Source organism: Ovis aries, chromosome 3 (genome assembly GCF_016772045.2).
Source record: "Ovis aries strain OAR_USU_Benz2616 breed Rambouillet chromosome 3, ARS-UI_Ramb_v3.0, whole genome shotgun sequence".
Lineage (NCBI taxonomy): Eukaryota > Metazoa > Chordata > Mammalia > Artiodactyla > Bovidae > Ovis > Ovis aries.
In genome coordinates, this window is record NC_056056.1 from 21,352,795 (window position 1) to 21,371,133 (window position 18,339).

Consider the following 18,339-nt stretch of genomic DNA (forward strand, 5'->3'; position numbering starts at 1 on the left):
GTGGAATCAGTGAGAGACTTTATTTTGGGGGGCTCCAAAATCACTGCAGATGGTAACTACCATCATGAAATTAAGACACTTGCTCCTTGGAAGAAAAGTTATGATCAACCTAGACAGCATATTGAAAAGCAGAGACATTACTTTGGCAACAAAGGTCCATCTACTCAAAGCTATGGTTTTTCTCGTAGTCATGTACAGATGTGAGAGTTGGACTATAAAGAAAGGTGAGAGCCAAAGAATTGATGTTTTTGAACTGTGGTGTTGGAGAAGTCTCTTTAGAGTCTCTTGGGCTGCAAGGAGATCCAACTAGTCAGTCCTAAAGGAAATCAGTTCTGAATATTCATTGGAAGGACTGATGCTGAAGCTGAATCTCCAATACTTTGGCTACCTGATGTGAAGACCTGACTCACTGGGAAAGACCCTGATGCTGGGAAAGATTGAAAGTAGGAGGAGGAGGAGATGACAGAGGATGTGATGTTTGGATGGCATCACTGAATCAATGGACATGAGTTTGAGTAGGCTCTGGGCTGTTGGTGATGTACAGGATAGCCTGGTGTGCTGCAGTCCATGGGGTTGCAAAGAGCTGGACATGACTGAGTGATTGAACTGAACTCAACTTTGTACTCACCTAGTACATCTTAGCAGGCCCTTTACAAAATATATATACACTTATATATACATATATATATTCATATGTATATGAATCATTTTGCTGTATACCTGAAACTAACACGAAATTGTGAATATAATTAATTCAATAAAAAGGGCCTTTTGCAAAATACTCATTATTGTTATGCTATTAAAACTATTTATCCACAGTCTCACTTCTATGTAAAGTTCTTTCTATTGTTTTTCACACAACCTCTGTGTATTTTAATCAAATCACTGTGACCTGTGCATAGTATGAACTTTGTAAACTTTGTTTAAAAACACCTTTCCCACTTTTTAAATGATTACTCACCCTGTGTTTTCTTTGCTTACTACCATACTTTGAAAAATCCAATGCTCCGATTTTAAGTACACCTAAAAAAGAAAAAGCATTTAGTCATTTTCTGGTGATTTAACTGTGGCACAATGTTTTTTGTCACAGAAAATTTGTATTCTATATTTATCACAAGGGTTTTTTAGACATGTGAGACATTGTTTTTAAGATTATAACACTTACACAAATATGAAAAAGAAAATATGAGTCAATTTAATTTGTTAGAGGAAAGTGTTAATCGCTCAGTTGTGTCCTACTCTTTTGCAACCCCATGGACTGTAGCTCCCCAGACTCCACTGTCCTTGGAGCTGTCCAGGCAAGAATATTGGAGTGGGTTGCCATTCCCTTCTCCAGAGGATCTTCCCCCCCCCAGGAACTGTACCTGGCTTAGTTGGTTAAGAGGCTTCAATCTACTTCTTGAAAGTAGCTCCTCCTTTTTAAAACCTTGATTCTAGGCATGATTATTGATGATGTGTCTGATCCCTTGAATCCTATTGTTCTAGTGCTGGTTAGCCTGTTAGTGTGATGCCATGTGCAATCTTTTGATGTTGTTGTTCAATTACTAAGCTGTGTTTGACTCTTTGCGACCTCATGGACTGCAGCGCATCACGCTCTTCTGCGCGAAGGATTTCCCCAGGCAAGAACACTGGAGGCGTTGCCATTTCCTTCTCCAGGGTGTCTTCCCAGATCAGGAATTGAATCTGCATTTCCTGCACTGGCAAGTAGATTCTTTACCACTGAGCCACCAGGGAAGTTAATCATGACAAAAGTTAAGTTGCAAATGAATCGAGTTTGACCCTACAATACACAGGTCAATTTTTTTTTAAAGAGACCCTATTTGAACATCATTGATTGTCATATGCCTATGTTGTGTTTGTCACTCTATATTTTCAGATGCAAAGAGAAAACTAACTTTGTTTCCAATTCCTAAGGAAATTAAGAGATTTTTAAAAACTAAAAAGAAGGGTTTCAATGTATAGAGGGTGTATTCTCTTCCTCAAAGTGAAATACCTACAGTACTCTTCTTCCAGTGAAATGCTCAGCTTATTTGAAGAATATGAGGATAGTTTACCATTTCCTTTTCCTCATAATTGCATAGATATTTTCACCACAATAAAACCATTAAAGGACCATGGCATCACCTTTGACGGCAGGAATTAGATGGTGGTACAAGGCAAGAGTCTTTGCATTTTGGCAAAGGCACCTTCTTTTATGACACAGAACCACTTTCAGGAAAGACTTTCAAATGCTTCAAAACTAACAAACAAACAAACAAACAAAAAAAAAAGACCTACATAAAGACCCACGGACTACAGCACTCGGGTTCATCCTCAAGATGATGGTTCATCGTCAAGTCCTTGCTTTGACAGTTCAGACGGTCAGAATGATGATGGAAAAACAAAACTGGTGACTTCACTTTCTAACAGAAAAAAAAAAATCCACCTTGGAACTTACTCTGAAGATGTCCTGGTTTCACTGAAATGAAGAAGGAAGCCTAGAGCAACATGCTTGGCCAAGTTTCCCACAAAACCAACGGTTGCTTTTCTGAAAGGCTTTCCTTTCACTGGAATAGCTTAAGGACATGTCATCACTGACTCATATCTCATAAACATGATTTACAAAAAAGACTCAGTGTCAGCTGGGTTTTATTAAACTGTAAATTTTAAAAAAAATTTGCACCAGAATATCCAACAGCTCAACACCCACAAATTCACTGGCTCCCCTCTCCCAGGGAGAGGTGGAACATCTTTTGGTGGTCGGTAACCCTGAGGAAAATACACACCTCATCAACTCCCATCAGCCACTCTCTGCACTCATGGGGAAAGCGTCACACTCACAGAATTCCTCACCACAGACACACGGGTGAGCATGTGTGTGCACGCACACCACCAGCACAAGCAAAAAACGAGGATTTATATAGTGATTCCAAAGAAAATAAGCTGCTACATTTATGCATGACAAATGAAAGAAAAGGTCATGCTATGTCAAACTAGAAATACACATTTTTAAAAGCCAGACTTGTAACTCAAAAAAAAGAGAAGAAGAAGAATGCTTTGGCTGAACTTGCCAGGGAGACATAGTGAAAAACTGTAAGAAAATAGGATGCATGGTCAATGCAATAATTCAATTAAAATGCGTCTTTCTGACTCTGGGAAGCATTCATTTGCTTGCAAATCTCATATAAAACTCTATTCTCATTGGTTCTCTGAGTTCATGGAAAGCATCACATCATTTCATTGAATTGTGTTATATTTTAAATGATCATTTTAAAGGGCCCGTGGGAAGATGGAAAGGCATTGAAAAGCCTACAGACCTCTTCCCTTTACTGTATATAATGGTGCTTATACAATCATTCAAAAGAAAAAAAAATTACTGTGAGCAATTAGTAGCAGAACCTGAAATAAGTAACTCAAATTCTGCACTTCAGGTCCTAAAAAGCATTTTGCAGCTTCTTACACCAACAGATGGGCCTGAATTTGAATAAAAATGATAATAAATTATCTAGGATTCATGAAGAGACTCATTTAAGCTATTGTGTTGATGGTGTGTGTGTGTGTGTGTGTGTGTGTCTGTTTAGAGTAGCACGCCTTGTAACAAACAGAAAAAGAATGAATGGAGCAACGTGAGAGAAATCTAGTTTTTGGTTCACATAAATCTCCACATTTATGTTCCTCATTAGTCGAGAGGACTTTCTGAAACCTGGTCTGCTGTCTTCAGTACATGCTTCCCAAAACAGTTATAAGAGCCATCTGTATGAAGCTGGAAAAGACAGAAAGAGCATAGAAAATGATACGTAGTATAGCAGTGATCTGGGGACTAGGATGAAGGTGGCCTCATTTCTGTATACAAAGTACCAGCCAGAGCTCCCCTGGAAATGCCTCCTTGCTGTGTGTCCAGGGAAAAAAGGAAGTAAAATTGGTAAATAATTAGCCAGTCTCTACTGCCTAAATGAGAAAATAAAATCCTCAATTCTGCCATCCCTCCTCTAGTTAGGAGGCATAAAAATTATCGGTCCCTTTGTATTCAACATGAGATTGACATTTAAGGTAGATTTTTTAGTAGTGATTTCAAGGACTGGGCTAGCTGATCCTCCCTTAGGGAATTCCATTTCCAGGGAGTGAGTATCAGAAATGAGATTTCCAACCAGTATACCATGGGCTAGGGTTTGGGTAACACGAGTAATAATTGCTATGACCCTCTGTTCAATGGCTTTAGAACGGATGTGGCACATTGGAGAATGTCTTTTTGTGATTTCTTTTTTTTTTTGCCTTCAAATCTATGCATATTCAATCATGTAGAAATTCACTTACATATTTTCCATTTCTTTCAAAAAGCAAGTTGAAGCATACTCTAAATATAATAAATAACGTCCAGTAAGAAGATATTAGATCCAAGCCTTGAAAAGGTAATTTTATTGACAGTAAAATTAAATGAAGCTAGAGGTGAGCACACTGCACTTCATGTATGCATGTATATTTTCAAAAGAAAGGGTTAAACAGTGGGCTGTCAACAAGCTCATTTAATGGTGACCAAAATAAGGAAGGAGGCCCCCCTCGCTGGCTGCATAATTACCTTCCGTGCTGGTCTGCTGTGATCTTTTCTGCCAGAAGCTCCCAAGTGTCCCCAAACCCATTAATAATGAGAACAGAAGGGAACATTGCTGAGGCGCATACTTAGCTGAGGGATGAAATCAAGTACTAAATTTAAAGAGGAAGGGATGAGCTGGACAATTATTACAGCAAGAAGAGAAGAAGGCTTAGTGAGGAAGAGAGAAAGAAAGCTCTGGCAATATAACTCATTAAATGGTTGGATTAGAAACAAATCACAAGCAGTAAGTTCCCCCCCTCCTCTTTTTCTTTAGAGGGGGGAATGAAGTTAGACCAGTGCTCTCTCTCTCCTCCCCATCCCAGACTAAATTAGTGAAGAATGGGAACAGAGAAAGAGTGGGGGGAAGAGCCCAAGTGCACAAAAATCCATAAAAGGGAGCCCAGTGTTGGCGTGTTTGACTAGAGGGGTATAAATAGAAGATCACAGTATTCGGAATGTTTGCTGGAATGTCTTAAGATAACCACAAGCATCCTATTAAAAACAGTGGACTTACCTTCCAAATTCTATCAAACTGCAAGACGACCTAAGCATGAGCCAAGTACTGAAAGGCATAGTACAAATGGAGTGAATTATTATATATATTTACATGAATATTTTATCGCAAAGTGGGAACTTCACTGAGAAAACAACAGAGAAACGGTTCAATAATTTATGGTGTGTTCCTTGAATAAAATATTATGTAGCTATTAAAATGAACATTGTGGAAACACCATAGCAACAAGTCGCTTTGTTTAGCACACTGCAATAAAGGAAAAAGCAATGGGGCAAGAGGATGTCTGTGCTATGATTACCACTGTGTGAAAAACAGTTGTGGGAAAGAGGTAAAAGGAAGTTGTGCAAAAATGTTATCTATTGAAGGTGATGGCAATAGGGAGGATTTTTCATTTAGGTAGCTTCACTGCTATATTATTGTTTCAATAAGAATACACGCAGAGGGAGGGGAAGAAATAAAAACTCTCCTTGATTTCTTGCATGTGCCCTGACCTGTCCTGGTTCAGGTGGCCTGGAGCCTGGCGGGCAGTCCTTAGAGGGAGGCCTGGGCACCAAGGGCCCTGTGCCTGTCCTCAGCCCTGTGGCCAGCCCTCGGGTCCCTGCTTTAGCCTCTTCTCATGCCAGAACTTGTGAGAGAGGTAACTCTGTCCCCTGGGCCTCAGATTCCTCCTGTGTCAATTCAGCAGGGCTTTGGAGCACGGCTGGGTGGGGTGAAGCATTTGGTAAAATATCCTGCAGGTAGGAACAGGGTGGCGCCACTGCGGAAAATCCTGTGAAAACTGTCAAATGCCATAAAAATGTTTCTGCCTTCTTACTTTATCCTCCGTGCCTCCTCTCCTTCCTCCTCCTTTCCCTGACCTATTTCTCTCTCACTTGGTCTCTCTGTCTCTCAGTTTCAGGCTTTATCTGTGTTCATCTCTCTGTGTATCTCTTTCCCTCCTCTAACCCTCCCTTTATCTCCTGTTTTCTCTCTCTCTCTCTTTCTCTCTTTTACACATGAACACACAGGCTCGCACACACACATGCGGGCCTTTATACACACTCACGCATGCTTCTTGCTCTAGACGCTTTCAGCTCTGCTGTTAGTGAGCTCACCTCGCTCTCTTGTGCCTCCAGGAAGCACGTGCTCATTTATATCATCTTCCAAGTCTCCTTAGGTTCCACTGAAACACTGCCTTCATGTGTGCATCTAAGAAGGACTGGAGATGCACGCTTTTTGTTGTGTCACTGACAAGACATATGGATATTGCACTGTGCTCAGGTTGTCCTGTGTTTCGGATGTCCCAACATAGCACGTGAGACTCATATAGGAAATCTTTGTAGTAAGGCTTTAACACCATGCGAGGCACTCTCAAGGTTTTAAAGCCCCTTAACCAACATTTATTCAATGTATGATGAATACCATAAGTAATAATTAACTCAAGGAATTAAACAGAGCAGCTTATATTACTCTCACCTTTTGACAGATGAAGACAGTGAGGCTGAGATACATGGCAAAACACACCTAAGATAAATATCTAATCAATGGCAGAACTGGTATAGAATCCAGGACTGTGTAAAGCCCCAATCTCAAAGTCCCTGAAGGACCCTTGTGTGTGTCTAACGCTTATTATGATGGTTTTAACAAGATAGGCAGACAAGATCCACCGCAGTGTTTGGTCATCAAGACATGGATAGCTGGCCTTTCCTATAATTTCTGATGAGTTTCTGACTTGGCAAATCTGTTACCTTTGCATTTCTAACACATTTCTCATGCAGGGGAATGGTGCTGACCAGGGGTCCACACTGTGAACACCACTTTTCTCTACAAATCTTCTGAGGTGCTTCGTATTAACTCCAGGCAGGACACCCATCAGGCCACCGGTTCCTTCTGCGTAAGTGACATTTTCCAAAATAGCATCCTGCACAATTGTAACGGTGCCACACTTTTTCCGATCAGCTTTTCCAAGTTGTGAAATACCTTCGGAAATTGTGTTTAATGGAGTGGGTGGTGGAGAAGGAGTCACCAAGCGCATGGGTCTTTGGCCCTCATTAATATTTAGAGCTTCCTGAATCTCGAGGAAAGCGGGGCTCCGTGGCGGGGTGGGAGAACATGCTGAAACAGACAGACCTATTCAGGGAGATGGATGGGGCTAATGTGCCAGTTAAATGTTAACTCCCTTGAAAAATAAAAATAACACAGAAACCAATCTTTGCTGGGGAAATAGATCATTCTAGATTAGGCCAATGTTGTTGTTTCAGGTGGCTAACCTTATTGCTCCCGACCTGAGCTTGGAGTTGAAAAACAAAACCACAAACCCAAGGGTCAGTCCACAGCACAGTTGTCTGAAGGCAGCACTATTAACAGTAACTTAATACTGTGAGTTTGGGAAGTTTATGCTGTGGCTCTCTTACTGCTCAGGAGAACTTAAAAATAAAGCTAACTGTGCAGGGAACACGAGCAGTTTGCTGTTTTCCATCAGGTACCTGATGGGAGGTGTTTATTTCATCTGTTTTCTCCTGGATGGTTATTTGTGGGGTCCGGGGTACAGTCATGAACTGAGTACACAGGACAAAGGTCAGTTGAGGGGAAGGGTGAGCCTAGGATAGAAGTTTGGACAAACTATTCGGAAACAGTTATGCATAATTCATTCCTCTGGGACTTTGACTTTACTAACATAACCATTAAGTGAAAGTCACTCAGCCATGTCTGATTCTTTGCAACTCCACGGACTGTAGCCTTTCAGGCTCCTCTGTCCATGGAATTCTCCAGGCCAGAATATGGGAGTGGGTACCCATCCCCTTCTCCAGGGGATCTTCCCTACCCAGGGACTGAAGCCAGGTCTCCTGCATTACAGGTGGATTCTTTACCATCTGAACCACCAAGAAAGCCCAGTATAACCACAGTCATGCGGAGCCTTCACCCAGGAGGATGATTGTTCACTGGAGAGCTTTCCCAACTGTGCGGCCAGCGACACCAACACTATCACAGCTGATGTGTTTGCTGAGAAAATTATGACCAATCCAGTGGTTGAATCCATAATCTTGGCTCTGGGAAACGTGACAGTTCTTAGTGGCAAGGACAGGAAATAGTCTTCTGGGGAGAGGACCCAGTAATTCAGTTTGATGGCCTTCAGTTCAGTTCAGTTCAGTTGCTCAGTAGTGTCTGACTCTTTGCGGCCCCATGAATCGCAGCACGCCAGGCCTCCCTGTCCATCACCAACTCCCGGAGTTCATGCAGACTCACGTCCATTGAGTCAGTGATGCCATCCAGCCATCTCATCCTCTGTCGTCCCTTCTCCTCCTGCCCCCAATCCCTCCCAGCATCAGAGTCTTTTCCAATGAGTCAACTCTTCACATGAGGTGGCCAAAGTACTGGAGTTTCAGCTTTAGCATCATTCCTTCCAAAGAACACCCAGGGCTGACCTCCTTCAGAATGGACCGGTTGGATCTCCTTGCAGTCCGCTGATGGCCTTAGTGAGAAGCAAACACACAACAGCAAAGCACGGCCACGGCCACACCCTCACAGTCTCCACAGTTAGCCCAGCACCCACACTGTCTCCCAGGGGTGTGAACTTTGGGGACCTTCATTAAGACGCTGAACTGTGCTGCCCTCGTCAAGTTCTTTGTGTTCCATGAATGAGTCTGAAATGTACAGAGTATCTTCTGTATACCCAGCATGCCATTAGTGAAATTCCATAATATCATTTTGTCTCTATCAAGACCTTTTTGGTAGATATTATTAGAATCGATTTCCACATAAGGAAACTAAATGATAGGTCTAGTAATTTACCCAAAGTGAAATGGGTAGTAAGGAGTGCCATCCAGAACCAATCAAAGCATCTTGGTTGACACTTTAGCTGCTGTTATCTCTGCCTATAAGTCCCCCCACCCCACCCCCCACTCCCTCGCTTTTCTACTTGGGAAACATGATTTCTTCTTCCAGGGTCCTAGCCCAATGCCATCTCTTCCATGTGGCTTCCACTAAATCCATCCACTGACCAAGCACAGGTGCTTATACTGTTCTCTTCTGGGTCCTTATAACCCTTTGCTTGTACACTTAGTATTTATCACAGTTAAGATATTTTTTATGTGTTCATCTTCCTGACCTCAGAAACTTTGCCCTTTTAAAATTTTGATACACATAATATCTGATGTTCAACAAATAGTTGTTGAATCAAACTAAGTTATATTTGTAATTAGAAAACCATTCAGAGTTGGCTTTTAATTACATTTACTGAGCAAAATAATCCCTCAATGAGGCTTCAGTTTAAGTTTAATTGTGTGCCACCTAAATATGGCAGACCCAGAGGTGGTATCACATGGAGTCCTCTTTTAAGGCATTGACTTCCACTGAATATGGCCCGGACAGAAAGCAGGAGCCTGGCGATCAGGCACAAGCTGAGTGATGCTCACTTTGGGTCCATTTTTGGGGAGTTGCCATCACAGTGATAGTAACTGGCATGTATAATACACACAGTGTTTATACCTGCTATCATAGTGTCCTATGTGATGCTCACCGGAGCCCCAGATGCAGATTGTAGCATGTCTCTTTTAGAGATGAGAACACTGAAGTTCAGGGATATTAAATAGATCATCTGGTGCCAGATAGCATATATGTAGCAGGGTGCCTTTAGAGTTGATGATGACCTGGCATGTATTCTGAATCTAAAGTTGACTATTGGACTTTCCCAAAGGTCTGGTGGTTAGGGCTCTGCCTGCCAATGCAGGAAACATGAGTTTGATCCCTCATCCAAGAAGATTCTACATGTCTTAGGGCAAGTCAGCCCATATGTCACAAGTACTGAAGCCCATGTGCCCAAGAGCACATGATTTGAAACCAGATGAGCCACCACAGTTAGAAGCCTGTGCACCACAACTGAAGAGACCCCACTCACTGCAACCAGAGAAAGCCCACACACAGCAGCAAAGACCCAGTGCAGCCAAAAATAAATTTTAAAGAAGAAAAAAAAACTTGATTATTTTTGCTTTAGCTATAGAATTACTCTTATGACTTGGGGGAAAAAAAAGGAGTATGACTTTAACCCAGGTTTTTACCAACCCTCACACTTCCTAACACAATTGTGTATTGAATAAAATGCAAGACTGGGAGACAACAGGATCCACTGTGTTAGAAAAGAGAAACAAAAACTATAGCATGATACCGAGGGGTGAAGAGCAGATCCAGTGAAGAGCCACAAAACTTCAAGATGTCTGGCTTCCCACCTGGTCTGTCTGGCATGCCAGCAGAGCAGCACTGGCCAAAAAGCTTACCTGATGGGAGCCTCACATTTTCTTTTGGAAACTCTACTAAACAGAGATAGTCATCGGGGTCCTTCTTCCCTTAGAGGCATATATGTAGCTGGGGCATGTGAAAATTTCCAGTAACCCGAAGAAACTTCTAAAAGTCCAAGGGGCCACTACAGGTGTTTTACCTGTAACTGGAGCATGGTCAGATTGGTTATGGCAGTCACAGTTCAATCAAAAATTCATTCACACAAAGCCCCTCAAGAATACTTTGACTTCTTTGCAGAGTCTGTTTGGTACCTCTAAGTTGTTTCAAGCATGCAAAGTGAATAGACATCTGCTAAATTTGAGCATGGAGAAGGTTCTGGACATTTCATATAAGATTGAGGCTAGATTTTCTAGAATAAAGAAAAGTAGTATATTGGCAAATGTATACCCTTTGGAATGTGGTGGGGGCAACCCAGTGATAAGTCCATGGTGCTCACCAACCATGGTCCCTCCTTCCCAAGCAGAAGAGCATCTCTTCCTCACTGCTTTCCTGGTACCAAGACCCATGTAAATTCTTGGGCGACTGTGGAGTCTGAGGTTAGGAAACTGTACCTTTGCTCATGGGATTTCTGTTCTGATGGTTCCTGAGTTAACACCATAGGATTCTGGGCTCTTCAGATCACAGGTTGCAGAGGAGCATCAATGTATTTGTCTGTTTATTGTTTAAACAAAGAAGTGGCTGAATAAAGATTTGCTTTTTGAAAAAATCTTGGAAATTTTGTGTACAATATCTTAGAATGAAAGAAACAATGAATAGAAAAGCTAGTTATGAGAGTGTCATGTTACAGTGCAGTGTTAAAAGAGAAAAAAAGTCATGATAACACCAAATGTATAGTGTGGGAGAGTTAATGACTGGACTAGGAAAGGGAAAGATTAGGTTATAAGATGTATAGGAGAGAATTTGCACATTGTAGTTTTTAGTTTCATTGAGTTTGAGAACCTGTCAGTTTTCATTCCAATCCCAAAGAAAGGCAATGCCAAAGAATGCTCAAACTACTGCACAATTGCACTCATCTCACACGCTGGTAAAGTAATGCTCAAAATTCTCCAAGCCAGGCTTCAGCAATATATGAACCGTGAACTTCCAGATGTTCAAGCTGCTTTTTGAAAAGGCAGAGGAACCAGAAATCAAATTGCCAACATCCGCTGGATCATCAAAAAAGCAAGAGAGTTCCAGAAAAACATCTATTTCTGCTTTATTGACTATGCCAAAGCCTTTGACGTGTGGATCACAATAAACTGTGGAAAATTCTGAAAGAGATGGGAATACAGACCACCTGACCTGCCTCTTGAGAAACCTATATGCAGGTCAGGAAGCAACAGTTAGAACTGGACATGGAAAATAGGAAAAGGAGTACGTCAAAAGGAAAAGGACTACATCAAAGCTGTATATTGTCACCCTGCTTATTTAACTTCTATGCAGAGTACATCATGAGAAACACTGGGCTGAAGAAGCACAAGCTGGAATCAAGATTGCTGGGAGAAATATCAATAACCTCAGATATGCAGATGACACCACCCTTATGGAAGAAAGTGAAGAGGAGTTAAAAAGCCTCTTGATGAAAGTGAAAGAGGAGAGTGAAAAAGTTGGCTTAAAGCTCAACATTCAGAAAACAAAGATCATGGCATCCGGTCCCATCACTTCATGGGAAATAGACGGGGAGACAGTGGAAACAGTGTCAGACTTTATTTTGGGGGGCTCCAAAATCACTGCAGATGCAGCCATGAAATTAAAAGATGCTTACTCCTTGGAAGGAAAGTTATGACCAACCTAGATAGCATATTGAAAAGCAGAGACATTACTTTGCCAACAAAGGTCCGTCTAGTCAAGGCTATGGTTTTTCCAGCAGTCATGTATGGATGTGAGAGTTGGACTGTGAAGAAAGCTGAGCACCAAATAATTGATGCTTTTGAACTGTGGTGTTGGAGAGAGTCCCTTGGACTGCAAGGAGATCCAACCAGTCCATTCTGAAGGAGATCAGCCCTGGGATTTCTTTGGAAGGAATGATGCTAAAGCTGAAACTCCAGTACTCTGGCCACCTCATACGAAGAGTTGTCTCATTGGAAAAGACTCTGATGCTGGGAGGGATTGGGGGCAGGAGGAGAAGGGACGACAGAGGATGAGATGGCTGGATGGCATCACTGACTCAATGGACGTGAGTCTGCATGAACTCCGGGAGTTGGTGATGGACAGGGAGGCCTGGCGTGCTGCGATTCATGGGGTTGGAAAGAGTCACACACGACTGAGCGATTGAACTGAACTGAACTGAACCATACATAGAGGCTTTCCTGGTGACTCAGACAGTAAGGAATCTGCCTGCAAGGTGGGAGATCTGGCTTCAATTCCTGGATCAAGAAGATCACCTGGAGAAGGGCATATAGATGTCTACCAGATAATTAGATATGTGCAGGTATACAGTTCAGGGAAAATGCTGGACTAGTGATTTAAACACACACACATGCACACAACTGAGAGGAATCCAACACCAGGAAAACAAGGAGATAAAGCATGAGATGCAATAGGTATCACGGAGATTACCAGAGCCTTAAATTGGCTCTTCAAGTCCTAATCTTAAATGATTATTTATTTTGCTAATGTTAATCATGTTCTCTAAACACAATGTAAAATTTTCACAAGCTGTGCTTATAATGAAAACATAACCGTATGTTCACATTTCATCTCCAGGTTGGTAAAGACCATAGTTCATTATTTCTTAAGCTAGGTAGGAGGTTCATGAGGTTTTTTATTATTATTCTTTATACGAGTATTGCACTTTAAATCATACATAAACACAACACATACTTTTTTATATATACTATATTTCAAAATAATTTTAAAATTCCAAGTACATAGTGTCAGACTGAGAAGGAATTTATTCACATCTTAATTCTTAATTCTATTAGGGAGCTGATGATTTGATCTACTATTTCTAATGCACTTCAGGCTCTTGACTCTTCTCATGAGGATTTAGAAAATCCTAGACATTGTGATACCAAAAATTTTGAATAAGTTGTACAAAACTAGTATGGATTCATTCTATTCACCAGAAAAACGTACTTAGTAATAACTTTTCAGTTGTGATACTTTATTCATCTACTCAGGCTTCTCCGGTGGCTCAGATGGTAAAGAATCTGCCTGCAATGCAGGAGATGGGGGTCCGATCCCTGGGTCAGAAAGATCCCCTGGAGAAGGGAATGGCAACCCACTCCAGTATTCTTGCCTGGAAAATCCCATGGACAAAGGAGTCTGGTGAGCTATAGTGCATTGGGTTGCAAAGAGTCAGACAAGACTGAGCCACTAACACACTATTCATCCATCCATTCATTCATTTAATAATTTCTGGGTGAATACTCTCTTCCAGGTGCCATACTGGCTCCTGGGGGTCACAGAAATAAGTCAGAGCCATTCCCTGAAGTAGCTGGTATCTAGTAGGACAGTTATAGTTCCACTCGATAGAGGTATACATACATAAGGTGTACCCAAGGCGGGGACCTGGGGTATGGAGTGAGTGAGGCTTCCTGAGATGACATTTGAGCTGAAATTCAGGCATAAGAAGAAATTAACTGTGCAGGTATAGATGGGAAAGCTATTATAGGAAGAGGGACTGCTGGTGGAAAGCGGCACATTTAAACACAGCAGCATAAGGAAACGCTCCTTAGCATGCATGGCTGCTTCCTTTCATCAACATGTAATACTCACCCTCAGTCTGAATGGTTATCATCTCCAGGAACTGGCCACCCCCACAGGTCTGATTTGCCTTGGACCTCTCCCTCCTCTCAAGTTCTTCCAATAAGAAAATTTAATGTGATCTGCATTAAATGCAATGTGGAAGTAGATTATCCAGGTGTGTGAAATAAGTGTTTGGGGAGCTTACACAGAAGGGAAGAAAGAAAAGCAGAAATATCTCCCCTTCCTCAGGGACCTTCCCAAAGCCCTGATGAAGTGCTGCTCCTCCTGGTTTGCAAATTCAGAAACCCTGATGCCCTTTCAACTCTGATATGAGGATGCTACAGAGGATTGTTTGCTGAATCCGTGTTTAGTATGTGGCAAGACATAGCTTGGAATTTTAAAATATTTCAGAGGTATGGTGGTTGAGCAAGCAAAAGTGTTTCCACATGGCTGGCGAATGTCTCATCAACAGAGACTGGGACGATTCCTCCTGCTCTAGATTCTCAAAATCTGTAGATTGCTTTTGCTACTACAGTGTTAGTCAGCTCCAGGATCTTGTCCATCAAAGGGAGGAAGTGCAGTAACTGACATCACTTCAAGTGCAATGACTTGCCTTTGGAACCAAGCAAGGGACAGTGATCCTGAAACCTGACTCTGCCCCTAACCATTTTCATGAAGAAATTGTCAAGAATCTTACCTGTCTTTGACAAGTTATTTGTCAAAGATTTTGAAATTATGCTCAGATTCTATTTGAATTTAAAAACAATGAATAGAAATAATTGGGAAAGTTGCTTGCCGTGATATTAGTCAGTTCTTGCTGCTGTAACAAAGTACCATAGACAGATTGGCTTATGAACAACATTTGTTTCCTTACAGTTCTGGAGGCCAGATCAGAGTGCCAGCAGGGTTGGGATCTGGCAAGAGGTGCCCTCTTCCTGGTTGCACACAGCCAATTAACCCCTTGTGCCCTCACATGGCAGAAGAAAAGGGGCAAAAGAATTCTCTGGGGTTCCACTTATAAGAACACTTACCTCACTCACAAGGATCCCACCTTTATGACTTAATTTTCTCCTGAAGGTCCCAGCTCTTAATACTATCACAGTGGTGTGGGGAGGGATTTCAACATATAAATTCAGGGGTGGGGGCACAAACATTGAGTCCATAATATATCATGGTTTTAGTTTGGCATTTACAGAATATTTTCTATTAAATAGATTCAATATGCGTGGCAACTGGGAGGGGTGAGATGGGAGGTTGCAGCAGAGGTTCAGGAGTGAAGGGATGTAGGTATATGTATGGCTGGTTCATGCTGTTGTACAGCAGAAACCAACACAATATTGTAAAACAATTATCCTCCAATTGAAAAATAAATAAAAAGGAGTTAATAAATGAATGGATGGAAATGTGTAACCTCAGACATAGCAATGGACTAGAAGACATCACTCCTGGCAAGGGTTTCCTTTTTTCTTCTTTCTTTCTTTTTTTTTTTTTTCCAGAATCTGCTTCCTCTCACAGGAGAAACACTATGATGTAAACAGGTCCTTTGTCATGAGGAGAAGTAAAGAGGAGATCTTAGCTGATTTGCAGAATGAATGAGTTGCAGGAGAAGCTGAAGACCTCTTGATTCTTTGCAGACTCTGCCCAGGGGAAAGAAAATAGAGTTGAAGGTAAGTATCTAGAATTGACCTCAGAGGAGACTTTCTTTTATCACACCTGGCGAAGTGACTACGTTTACCAAGAATTATATGTGAAGAGATGGAAGTGGGACAAATGAAATAATTACCAAAGTACTGTATGGTGGTACAAACAGTGGGAAATTTGGAGTCAAATAGCCCTGAACTCTTGGATCAGCCACTAACTAGTCATTTAACTCTAGCAAACTTGCTTTTCTTAATTTCTTGAAGCATCATCTCCCCATTTGTAACTTCCAGAATTCTTATAAGCATTAAATGAGTGAATGTATGTAGTTAGTATATTATGGGCTTGTAGTTGGCACTTCAGAGTTGAAGAAGTCAATAGTTAACTGTCTCTTTGACAAAGCTGTGAAGCAACTGGAAGCTAGTCACAGGACCCAGGGAAATGGAAATCAAAATACAGTGAGAAAGACCATGTTGGAGGATATGACTTGGGTTTTTTTGCAACATTAAACTTTCTGTAATAACTCCTAGAATTAGAAAGACTTACTTACCCAGTTACTATCTATGACTGGCCTCTTTGTGCCAGGACACAACAAAGCCCTAAAAGTCCCTTCTCTCCACAGGTAGGCATATCTGAAGAGGCAGGAGGGAGGGAGAGGGCACTCTTAGCATCTTCTAAAACTGCCAATAAGATGCCTGCTTGTGCTGGGTGTTTTGGGGAGAGTGTGGGGCTAGATGAGGAAGAAACAATGAGACTTCCTCCTTCCCTTAACAAATTTTACAGCCTGGAAGGAGAGAAGCTGTTATGAGAATCAAGTGGATAATCATCATGAAAGGTGCCAATATGCTTTAATAATTCTCCTTCACATGTTTCATAAGAGACACCGTGAATGAGAAATGTTTTATGAGAAACATTTAAGGTAATTTAGAATGGGAGAAAACTCTCCAACTTAACTTCCTCAAATCCCAGGAGCAGGGCAGAAGAGAAGGTGTTCTCTGTAACTATGTGAACCTTGCCTTCTTCACAACAGGTTTTCGCTCCAAGGGGCACTCATCTGATACCTTTTGTTTCTGCAGAACCTATTTCACATTTTTGCATTTCAAAGGGTATGAATTAGAGATGAAGATGGCATCAAGTCTAAGAGGAGGGACTCAAAGGGTGCACTCAAATTGTGCAGAATTTTAATACACTTGACCACATGCACGCTGTACTTAATGGGCTGACCAAGACCTAGGGAACGTGAGACCATCTTTTGGTCAAGAGAAGAAGTCTAATACTCTTGACCAAAAGATGGTCTCACATTCCTAAGTCTTGATTAGCCTGTTAAATAAAAAAAAAAAAGGGAATGACTTACTCCTAGTTTAAAAATTGCTCTCAAAACATGCAGTTGTGGCAGGAGAGGAAAAAATTACAAACAGGAGATAGAATCAAAGATACCGTAATTGTTAGGTGAGTCTGTGAATATTGAAGACAATGGGACAATGCAGTCTCTTTTACTGTCGAGAATGTTTTGTCCAAATATCTCATTGGTAGGACAACCATGGGGCTGACCTGCTACAGCCGTAGCTTGATACCATGTCTGAAATAATATGTACTCATAAAACAGACCCAGTCTGAAACTGCCAGTGTAATAGAGTCTGTAGCAAGGACAAGAATTCTCAAGTGATTGTTCAGAGCACCATCCTCTCTGGGTATGTGAAATGTATTCTGGATAGGATCCCAGTGAGTATTCTGGTTAGGATCATAACTTTAAATGAAACTGAAATAGAAACTTTAAAAGCTCAGATTTTAAAAGGACCTTTGGGTTTACCAACTTTACCAAGATCATAAGCATGAAACAAGCACCCGGATGCCCCAGGACACCATCACAGGACAGGGACAGAATCTCACTTTAACATTAACATACTTGGGCTTCATTCCTTCTCCAACAATGACTGATTTGACTGAGACAATTTGCTCAGCATCTCTGATCCTTACTTCTTCTTCATCTACAAAATGGGCACAATAAGACCTAAGGAGAATGCATGAACTACCCACACAGGGCTGAAACTGAGGACAACACCTATCAGCAACAGTGTGCTTAACACATGTCTTTCCCTGCCATCCCATGAATACAGGTAGAAGGTAGAAGTGAAAAGATGCACATTTATATGTATATGTGTGCATATGTATAAATTTCTCCTAGTGAAGAATAAACTGAAACTTTTAAAATTGAAAGACCAAATAGCCACTGAATGGTAGTGTCTAAAATCTCTGCTTCATCAGCTAGTTTTTGTGCATTCTTTTCCTAAAGAAACAAAGACAATTTGGAATAATTTTTAATGCTCAAGAGAAAAACCACCAGAAAAAAAAAGAAGAAGAAGAAGATAAGATGAAGGGGTCCATAGCTTCATCTAAAGCACTAAATCTACGTCGTTTTCAAAACAAGGAAGTGAAGAACTGCAAATATATATGGCACAGCCAAGGTCTCTTGAAAGTCTATGTTTGATGCAGGATACAGGATGCTTGGGGCTGGTGCACGGGGATGATCCAGAGAGATGATATGGGGAGGGAGGTGGGAGGGGGGTTCATGTTTGGGAACTCATGTACACCCATGGTGGATTCATGTCAATGTATGGCAAAACCAATACAGTATTGTAAAGTAAAATAAAGTAAAAATAAAAATTAAAAAAAA